At 39.0% G+C, this 10,830-nt stretch overlaps 1 non-coding gene across 1 annotated transcript; it reads left to right on the forward strand.

Moving 5' to 3' along the window:
- The first annotated feature begins 5,400 nt into the window (after nt 1-5,400).
- Nucleotides 5,401-5,504, forward strand: LOC148571532 (small nucleolar RNA R71). Its single transcript, XR_015908647.1, has one exon. It is a non-coding gene; the product is annotated as a small nucleolar RNA R71 (small nucleolar RNA).
- The last annotated feature ends 5,326 nt before the right edge of the window (nt 5,505-10,830 follow it).

A 10,830-nucleotide genomic window follows, 5' to 3' on the forward strand; every position in this document is an offset into this window, starting at 1 on the left:
CATTGATCCTTTTATTGTTATTTCAAGGGTTATTTATGTTATTTAGGCTAAGTGCTCTGTAAGGCGGCAACTTTTTAAGATAAGCTTTCAGTCAACACTCCTGAACCAGTTGGTTCAAGGTGCTAGGTGTTGAAGCACCCCTAAGGACTTACTCCCTCAAGTCTCTCCCCCATACATACACACCACAGGCATATGGTTCATTTATTTTCCTTCTTGAGACCTTGGTGTCCAGCACCTCTTTGGGTTACTAAATGCTCTGTGGTGAGGGTTACTCTTGATAATGGACTTTCAGCTGATAATCCCGGGTTAGTTAACCCAAGTTACCAGGTGATAAAGCACCCCTAAGAGCTTATTCATCCAAGTAGATCCCTCACACAGGAACACCACAGATACATATCTTAAGATCAAAACCATTGGTGCCTAGCCTTATTGCTTACTCTTTTTCTTTTGTTTTTCCACTTTCATTATTCTTTTCTCTTTCTCTTATTAGGATCTTGTTATTAACTTAGTCTCATGGGTATATCCAAAGTCAAGTATTCAGGATAGATAGTTGTCCTCCTAGCCTTGTGGTTGAACCAACTTAGCTAACTTATGACTACCCCAAAGATTCATGAATGCACTTCCACATTATGAACTCTACTCTGGTCTTTTAAAAACATAAACATTCTCTTCTTCATTTGATTTAAAGGGACAAGCTTACAAGAAAGTAAACTAAGGATGCAGTGACATAAAGACTAGTGCACATAGACTTTCTTCAATACCAAAAACTTAAAAGACATAATTGAAAAAGGTTTAAACATAACATGGAAGCAAGTTCTATTTCATACAAGATCTTCCTTATTTAAAACATAGAGAAAGATGGAACAAAGAAGGAACTCCACCACCTTTTACTGTTGTGGATGTCCATGCTCTTTTCCTTGCTTGTCCTCCTTGTTTCCTCTTGCATTTCCTCGCATCCGTGCCAATCTTGCTTGCTTCCAATCCTCAAGTGCCTTCCTCACTGACTCATGACTCTCTTCCACCCTTTGTCTTTCCTTTCGTGCTAATTCATCCTTCATTTCGTCATACTTGGCTATTCCTGGATGCAATATTGGCAGCTGTCCCACTAAGTAACCAAGCCTGGCTTGAGTGTTTATATGATGTCCTGTTTCGCTCATGTAAACTCCTTCTGCGAATGCCCTTTGCTCGTCCAATAGTTCTGCCTGTTTTATTTGTCTTCGATGCATCTCATGTATGTGCGCCCCTTGATGTGCTTGGATGTTGATTAGCCTCTGGGTGGATTCTTGTTGCTCGTTTTGCCTTTGTTCCATCCTGTTGAATGTTTCTCCCCATTGTTATCCTTGACTTAGTTGCTGTTCCATCATTTGCCTTTGCCACTCACCTTGCTGAGTCATCCATCTTGAAAGTGTTTCCTCTTGCTGCCCCATCATCTGTAGTTGAAGCTCTTTCTATGCTCCTTGGCTTTCCAAATATTGTCTAGACAAGCCATCAATGGCCTCCTGCAATTGGTGCATGTCCAAGGTCTGTTGTGCTTGACCCTCTAAGACTTGTCCTTCCACTACTTAAGGGACTGTTTTCTTCCTTTGCTTCCGCTGAGGCAAAGGGGATGCTGCAGCTTTCATCCTTCGTACAGTTATTGGGATGCCTTCCTTTATCCACATGGGGTTCTCATCTTCAAAAACTACCCCAGCTTTTTTGCATATTCGGTAAATAGTGCTGGGGTAACCTAACGTTCCTCTTGAGTCGCTTTTCTCTGCCATCTTTCTAATACCTTCAGCTATGAGTTCATGAACCTTGATTTCTCCTCCCTTCAGTATACAGTGCACCATTGTGGCTCTCTTGACATTCACCTCCGAGTTGTTTGCAGCTGGAAGAATAGACCTTCTCACTAGCTCAAACCACCCCTTGGCTTCAGGAATGAGATCTGTTCTCTTGATGAACTTTGGGTTATTTCCCGCACCCCTTTCCCAGTCAGCTCCTGGTACACAAATATCTTGCAGAATCTGGTCATAATTGGGGTTGTCCAATCTTGACTGATAGCTTTCTTCTTCAATTTGTATAGACCGTAGCTTCAATGCCCTCATGACACTCATGGGACCAAAGTCCACCATCTTTCCTCTCACAAAGCTTGTGTAAGACTCATCCTTCTTATCATATCGAACTGCATTTGCATAAAATTCTCTTATGAGATTTGCATTCACCTTAATGACCGGGTCAGTGAGGAGCTCCCATCTTCTCCTTTCTATCTTCTCTGTGATTTCGGGGCACTCAGTCTTTGTAACTTGAAATCCCAGCTCATAAATGATTTCTTTATCAACCATCCACCCGTATTGCAATGCATGATGTAAGCTTCCAAATCTCCTTTCATCATATGGGTGTTCTTCCATGGGTTCGTTTCCCTTCCTTCTTTTAGAACCCGAAGACGCCATGAATGATAGTTAATATGTGAAGGTGGTAAGGTTGTGGAGACTTTTGGTTGTTTAGGGTTTTATGGCAATGAAGAGAGTGAGGGGAGGAATGTTTATAATCGGATAGAGGGTGTCTTGTACCGAAAGGAAGAGTGGTGAAGGGTGTGTGATGACAATGAAGGGTGGTACGGACAAGGGTCGTTTATATAGAGAAGTTGTGAGAGAATGGAGGGTGTAGATTGATGAAGTGGTCACTTGATGGACGGTTGGGGTTATGCATGGCTAGAAGACAAGGATCATCACTTTATGATGGGGATTGCTCGGTCTTCTAGGGGTGCCATTTTTTCAATGTTGCATGGCAACATTTTCTGATGTATTCCCTTTTTAGAACAAGTGTGTAGCCCCTCCTTTTGTGGTGTCCGAACTTTCTTTGTTTGGTTGTCCAATCTATCCCTTTTAATGCTCCTTTTCTTTTCCTATAAAGACAAACTAAGAAAAGTAAGAAAAGATATTAAAATGACCATATGAACTTTACGGCTAATATTAATAAAAGGGAAGAAAGGATTTGATTGTTTATTTATGAATTCCAACTAACTAACTAACTATTGGTGGGTCCTTATATGCATTTTGGTGGCACCATGGGGTGACACCAAACTTAGTTTGAAGCAATGTGATGAAATATTTTGTTCAAAGCTCCCAAGACTAGCATGTATCTTGGTTTGCTTTGAACACCAAACTTGTTCTTCACTATATACTGCATGATAAAGATTTCACCAAGTGTTTGTCAAGTTTGGGTTGAAATTCATAAACATTGATTTATTCATTATTTTAAAAACATATAAAACATGGGTGGCCTCCCATGAAGCGCTTCTTTAGCGTCACTAGCTTGACGTTTTTCCTTCATCAGGGTGGTTGGTAGTGCTTAAAGTCCTCCCCTCTTGCTGTGGACTTATATCCATTGGTTGGATCAATGACCTCCACATGTTCCAGGGAAAGAACTCTGTTGATAGTGAAGACCTTGGGTAACTGAGATGGTACAGTGGGGAGATTAGGGGGAATAGCTGGGAAGTAAGCTGAGACAACTCTATCCCCTGGAGAGAAGTCTTCCGTAGGGATTTTCTTGTTCCTCCACCTCCTTGGTACCTTCTTCTTTGTTTCTTTTGATGTTGCCTTCCCCTTGGTGACCTCTTTTTCTAAAGGAGTTGTGGTGCTGTCTTCACCTGCCTCTAGAGGTTTAGGTTCCTCCAACTTTTCCTTGAGCTGTGGCAATTGCTGTTTTCCTTGTTTATCTATTAAGGGGATCTCAGAATGAACTGGCTGTGCTTTAGTGCTTGTTTCCTTGTCCTCTTGATCTGTTTCTTGTGAGAGTTTGAAAATATTGAAGTTGAGTCGTTCATCATGGATTCTCAATATTAGCTCCCCTTTCTCTACATCGATAAGTGCTCTGGCCGTAGCTAGGAATGGTCTTCCCAATATGATTGGATGAGTGTGACTCTCTTCCATGTCCAGGATGACAAAGTCCGTTGGGAGAAAGTATTTCCCAACCTTTAGCAAAACATTTTCCACCACTCCTATTGCTTGCTTTTGAGTTTTGTCAGCCAGTCTGATGATTACATCTGTGGGTATTATCTCATTGATCTGCAGCCTCTTCACCAGGGATAAGGGCAGTAAGTTGATGCTGGCCCCCAAATCACATAGTGCTCTATCGAACATAGTTTCACCTATGGCACAAGGGACGTGAAAACTCCATGGGTCTCTTCTTTTTGTAGGCAACTCAGGTTGAATAAGGGCACTACATTCCTTGTTCATCACTATAGTCTGGCCTCCTTTGAGTGAGCTTTTCCTGGGAAGAAGTTCCTTCATATACTTGATGAATGTAGGCATTTGTTGAATTGCCTTGACGAATGGTATGTTTACATGCAGAGATGCAAACAAGTCTAGGAACCTTGAGTATATTCTCTTTCCCACAGCACCATTGAGCAGTTGAGGGAAGGGTGCATAGAGCTTCAGCAGCTCTTGTTGTGAGATTTCTGGTTCTTGGCGATCTCTATCCTCCTCCTTTGTTGAGTTGTCTTCAGGTTGTTTGCAAAGTTTGCCTTTCTTGTCTTCAGTCTCTTGATCACTCGCAGTGACCATTTTGCAATCTTCCCATCTTACTTTCTTTGCTTCTCCTTTGGGGTTTTTTTCCGTGTCACTTGGGAAGCTATCAGTAGGTTTGGGAATCTTCTCAGCTAAATATCCCACCTGAAATTCCAGCTTCCTGATGGTCTCTCCTTGGTTCTTAATATTGCCTCGCACCTCCTCTTTGAACACCTTATTTTCTTGAATCTCTTGGCATATTCCTTCAAGTAAGGCTTCAATCTTAGAGAGCTTGTCATCAATTGATGAGTGATTCGGAGCAGATGTGCTGTTTTGGTTTTGATAGGCGTGTGGAGAAGTGTTGTTGTGGGGGTGTTGAGATGTCCTCTGTGTGAATTGCTGGTGAGCTGCATTGTTGTTGGAGTTGTAACGTCTCTGGTCTTGGTTTTGATCTTGCTCACTTCCCCACCCAAAATTTGGGTGGTTTCTCCATCCAGGGTTGTAGGTCTTGGAGTATGGATCATAGTTTTTCCTTGGTGAATTCCCAATGTAGTTGGCTTGCTCCTGACTCCCCTCTGCTTCTTTATTCACTCCTTCTTGGGTTGTTGATGAAGTGGAGATTGCTGCTACTTGGTTCATCTCCATCTTCTTGGTGAGGTCAGCCAGCTGCTGGGTAATGAGCTTGTTTTGAGCCAACAGAGCATCTACATTGTTCAGCTCCATTACTCCTCTTGTGTTCCCTCTTTCGAAAGCATAGAAGTAGTCGTTCTCTGCTACTGTTTCAATAACATCTATGGCTTCCTCAATAGTCTTCTTCTTGTTCAAAGATCCTCCAGATGAATGGTCTACGGCCTTCTTTGATTCATAAGAGAGCCCTTCATAGAAAATGTGCAGCTGCACCTATTCGTTGAACATGTCAGGTGGACACCTCCTTGTTAAGTCCTTGAACCTCTCCCATGCTTCATATAGAGTCTTACCATCTTGTTTCCTGAAAGTTTGGACCTCAGCTCTCAGCCTATTGATTCGTTGAGGAGGGTAAAATTTTGCTAAGAATTTGTTCACCACGTCTTCCCAAGTTGTCAAGCTTTCCCTTGGGAAAGATTCCAGCCACTTGGCTGCTTTGTCCCTAAGTGAGAATGGAAATAGGAGCAGTCTATAGGCGTCAGAGTGAACACCATTAGACTTCACTGTGTCACATATTCTCAGAAAGGTGGTCAAATGTTGATTGGGGTCTTCTTGAACACCTCCTCCAAACGAACAGTTGTTCTGAACAAGGGTGATGAGCTGTGGTTTAAGTTCAAAGTTGTTGGCATGGATTGTTAGTTTTTGGATGCTACTTCCACAATTGCCTGGGTTTGGATTGATGTAAGAGCCCAAAACTCTTCTATCCTCCCCAGCATGATTTGCTCTACCTCCTCCCCTATGGTTGTGATCCTCTTCTTCATGATGGTTTTCCATGTTGTCTTCCATGTTTGTTTCAAAGAATTCCTCTTCTTCCTCAGCACCAACCACTTTCTTTCCTCTTGCCTCCCTCCTTAATCTAAGGAAGGTCTTCTCAGGTTCAGAATCGAAGGAAGTTGAAGCCCTGCTTCTTCCTGTCATACAACCATCAAGTGCAAGCAAGAAAAGATAGGTGCAGAAAGTATTTGTGTCAGAATTACTGTTAGTTGTGGGTAATGCAATATATCAAACAGTTAGTGGGTTAGCAAACAGAATTGAAAATAACAAAAAAAAAAACAAAAGAGTAGAGGGGGAAGGGAAGAAGTTTAACTAAAACAAAAAAGTAAATCACTCAAACAGAAAATGAAATTCACAAAAATAAAAATGCTCAATCTAGTGATCTTCCAATTTAATCATTGTTGATGCACAATCAATCCCCGGCAACGGCGTCATAAACTTGATGCGGGTGGAAACTTGTCTCTCAACAAATCTCCTTTCGGCAAGTGTACCGAATTTGTCGTTAAGTAAAAACTCACAATAGAGTGAGGTCAAATCCCACAGGGATTGATTGATCAAGCAACTTTAATTAGAAGAATGTTCCAGTTGAGCGAATCCAGAATTTGGGTTGAGAGTTGCAAAAAATAAAATGGCGAGAATGTAAATAACAGAAAAGTAAATGCTAGAATTAAAGGACTGGAAGTAAATGACTGAAAATAAATTGCAGAATTGTAAATGGGAATGGGGGATTTGCTCATAAAAGTAAATGGCAGAAATTAAAGAGAATGGGTAGATCAGAGATGGGGAGTTCATTGGGCTTAGGAGATATTGCAATTCTCCGGATCAAGTTCATTTTCATCTCTTCCTCAATCAATGCACTCATTGATCTCCTTGGCAATCTTAAGTGATTGAATTACAATTTCTTGCAATTCAATCTCTCAAATCTTGATCAATAGCCAATTCCTTGGTCAATTGCTCATGAGAAGAGATGAAGTATGGTCACTGATTATACCACATGCATTTCCCAAATCAAGTATTGAGAGGGTTATAGTCACATACCCATCCAAACCCAATTTGGTCCAGCATGAGAAAGCAATTCTAGCTTGATCTCTTCATTCCTCTTTCAAGGTTCAAAAGAGATCCAAGTTTGAATAGCTTCTCTTCCAAGATAACTACTCAATTGGATGAAGATCGAAAGCTTTCAAGTTAAATCAAGAGAAAAGATAGAAGAAGAGTAACGAAAATTAGTATTGATCCATCAAATTACAACAGAGCTCCCTAACCCAATGAAAGAGGTTTAGTTGTTCATAGCTCTAGAAAATGAAAATAAAGATGGAGAATACATCATAGAACTAGCAATTGCAGAGAAAGTAAAATACAGAGAGTAATTCTCTTTTTCCAACTTCCAGAACTCCTTTAACAATTCAAAGCTACTCCTATATATACTATTCTTCTCAGCTTCTAGTTTGCTCTTCAAGTCTTGGGCCTTTGGATCTTGAGTTTGAAGCAGTTCTTTTCTTCATTTGGGCTTGGCTTTACTTGCAGAGAGAAAGTGCTAAGTGGGCAGAGACTTTAGCTCAGGGCGTTAGGGGTGTTAACATTTAGTGAAAGTATAAGTTCGAAAACGTTAGTGACACTTAACATTTTCACTAACGTTCCAATGTACCCCTTTTCCTCACGTTAGAGCCCACGTTAACTAGGTTAACGTGGCTTCTAACGTGGCCTTGCCAACTTCGAGAACGTTAGTGACACTCAACATTGTCACTAACGTTCCAGTGTGCCCCTTTTTGCTTCACGTTAAAGCCCACGTTAACCAGGTTAACGTGGCTTCTAACGTGGCCTTGCCAAACTTCGAGAATGTTAGTGACACTCAACATTGCCACTAACGTTCCAATGTGCCCCTAGATCTCACGTTAGAGTCCACGTTAACTAGGTTAACGTGGCTTCTAACGTGGCCATTCTTAGCCATCCCAACGTTAGTGGCAATGTTGAGTGTCACTAACATTGGCTCATCATTCATTCCTCATCGTTAGCTTCCACGTTAACTAAGTTAACGTGGAAGTTAACGTGGCTCCTTGGGGGATTGTGTGGTTGCTTCCAATGTTAGTGACGATGTTGAGTGTCACTAACGTTGTCGACAACTCTCACTTCTTACGTTAGCTCCCACGTTAACCAAGTTAACGTGGGAGTTAACGTGGTGTGTTGCATCCTTAGGCCAACGTTAGTGACAATGTTGAATGTCACTAACGTTGGCTTCTCTTCCCCCTTTAACGTTAGAGGCCACGTTAACTAGGTTAACGTGGGCTCTAACGTGGCCACTCATGAGTGTTTGCCAACGTTAGTGACAATGTTAAATGTCACTAACGTTGGCTCAACTTCCCTTCTCCACGTTAGAGTGCACGTTAACTTAGTTAACGTGACTCTTAACGTGGGCAATGATGGCTTTGAGAGTGTTATTGGCAATCACTTTTCTCATTAACCTTGCAAGTTACCTCCCTTTCCTTGCTTCCTTTGGTCCTGAAATCAAGCAACAGAGTGCATCAAAGTTCTAGTCCAAGTCATGGGTAATGCAACATACAATTTGTCACTAAATTCATGCAAAATCCTCATGAAATAATGTAAAATGCACAATGTATGCTTGAATCAAGGTGTAGGTGAATATCTACCCAAAACTAGCTTATTTCCTAAAAAAATGCATGAAACTACCCTAAAAACAGTAAAGAAAAGGTCAGTGAAACTGGCCAAGATGCCCTGACATCATATACTATTTTTTATTTTATATTATACATAATGTAAATATACTAAAATTAATTACTACAACATGAAATATTTCATTAAATTCATAAATTCACAATGAAATTTTTACAGTCTCTTTCATTAATCAATAATCATTGTACAAATTTGCTTCGTGATGCAAATAAAATGGAAAAAGAAAAAATACTTATACCACTTAAACTCTATAAACATTCCATATAAAAAAGAAAAGAAAAAGTGATACTATGTACATAAAAAACTTAGTCCTTATACTAATCCTAGAAAAATATATTTATCTGCTAGACTAGCTCATCGCTGTGACGACTTATTACCATTCCCTTAAACAAGTCAACCAAGTTCATCTTCAACCAAGTTCATCTGATGCACATCAAACAAAAAAGCAATAAGAACTCATATAGTAGGCAGAAATAAAACCTGAATTAAAATAATAATGAAATCACCTCCGCAGGTGGTCTGGAATCCCAAGTAAAGTTTCCACCTTCATAGATTGAGCAATAATTCCAAGCAGCCAAAAGTCCAACACAAGGACAACTCACTATAACACCAAATCAAAGGAACAGCAAGGGTTTTAGCAAATCAATCAAACAATAATAATAATACCAATAATTGAAAAAGAAAGAATCCATCTTTAATTAATCTTGATTTGAAAGGACAAAAGGGGTTTACAGCTTACCTTAATCTTCAACTATGGCTGCATCCACAACAAATTATCACTAGTGCATGTTCCTGCAATGGGGAAAACAAATCATTTGAGGATTTCAATGGAAAGAACATGATAGAATGAAAAATTAACAAGAATAAAATAAAAATATGCTCACAATGGGACAAAAAAGAAGACTAGAAAAACAAAGATGAAGCAAATGATGAGTAAAGGAACATGTGCAGTCACCCTTTCAACTTCCAGTTTTTTTCTTTATTATTCTGCTTCTTCACCTTTCACTTAACAACATCATTTGTCTTATTGTTGTTGTACTTTGAGGAAGCTCCTAAAATCATCAAAAGCCAATGTTATTATTATTATTATTATTATTATTATTATTATTATTATTATTATTATTATTATTATTATTATTATTATTATTCCTGAAAAGTTCAGGAGTTCTAGATCAACCCCCACCTGTATTATCATACTTCCAAAGAACAATTAACTTTCCTTAATGAAAATTAACTATATCTAATAACTTTTCTAGTTGAATGCAGCAGTTAGAAATAGACATAGACATAGACATAGACTTCTAAATATAATAATAGAAGATCATAAAAGCCAAAGGAGTTACATAATTGAGATTCAAAAGAACACAAAAAGAAACAAACTTTATGGGGTGAAAAAAAGTTTAATGGGGTAAATGAGATTAGCTGGCACAAATTGAAACAAACAAGGGAATGGGTTCACAACCAATGTCATCAATCATTTCCTCTCTCCTTTAATAATTTTATTTATTTTTTTACTTTACCTAATACCTATAGAGACTAGAGTAGAGTTACCTATAGAGACTACAAAAGAGTTGGCTTGCAGTTACACAAATTAATCATAGACTTACCAGGTGACAAAGTGGATTTCTGCTGGTAAAGAATTCACAAAAGTAATCACGTTGTAAGTATAGTTTCTAGACCAACAAAGAGTCCTTTCGTACAAAAACTTATTTGTCACTAAAGCAAACCCAATAAAAATAATAACCGAAGTATTTAAACCTCAGGTCGTCTCTCAAAGAATTGCAGGGAGGTGTATTTATTATTGGTTATGGAAGATTATCTTTTTGGGGTTTTTGAATAATGAACAAGAAAAGTAAATTGCAAGAATTAAAGTAATAACTAATAAAGCTCTTAGTAAGGTATGAAAACTAAAAATCCTATCCTAGTTACCCTTATCAATTGTGATAAGAATTGTCAACTGCTCCCACTTAGTTAACCCTTACTAAATAAAGAAAATTCAAGTGGACTAATTAAATTGATTCCTCAAATCCTAGTCAACTCCTAAGGAAATACTAGCTTTAGAGGGATCCAAATCAACCAGTAAATTCCAATTATCAATTAACAAAAGAGTTTGATAACTCAAGTGTCACCAATTAATCAATTCAAGCTAAGAATGTAAAAAGCTAAATTAAAATCATAAATCTGAAATACCTCAATT

The sequence above is a fragment of the Arachis ipaensis genome, chromosome B3, assembly GCF_059453495.1.
Source record: "Arachis ipaensis isolate K30076 ecotype BB chromosome B3, ASM5945349v1, whole genome shotgun sequence".
In the NCBI taxonomy this organism is placed as follows: Eukaryota; Viridiplantae; Streptophyta; class Magnoliopsida; order Fabales; family Fabaceae; genus Arachis; species Arachis ipaensis.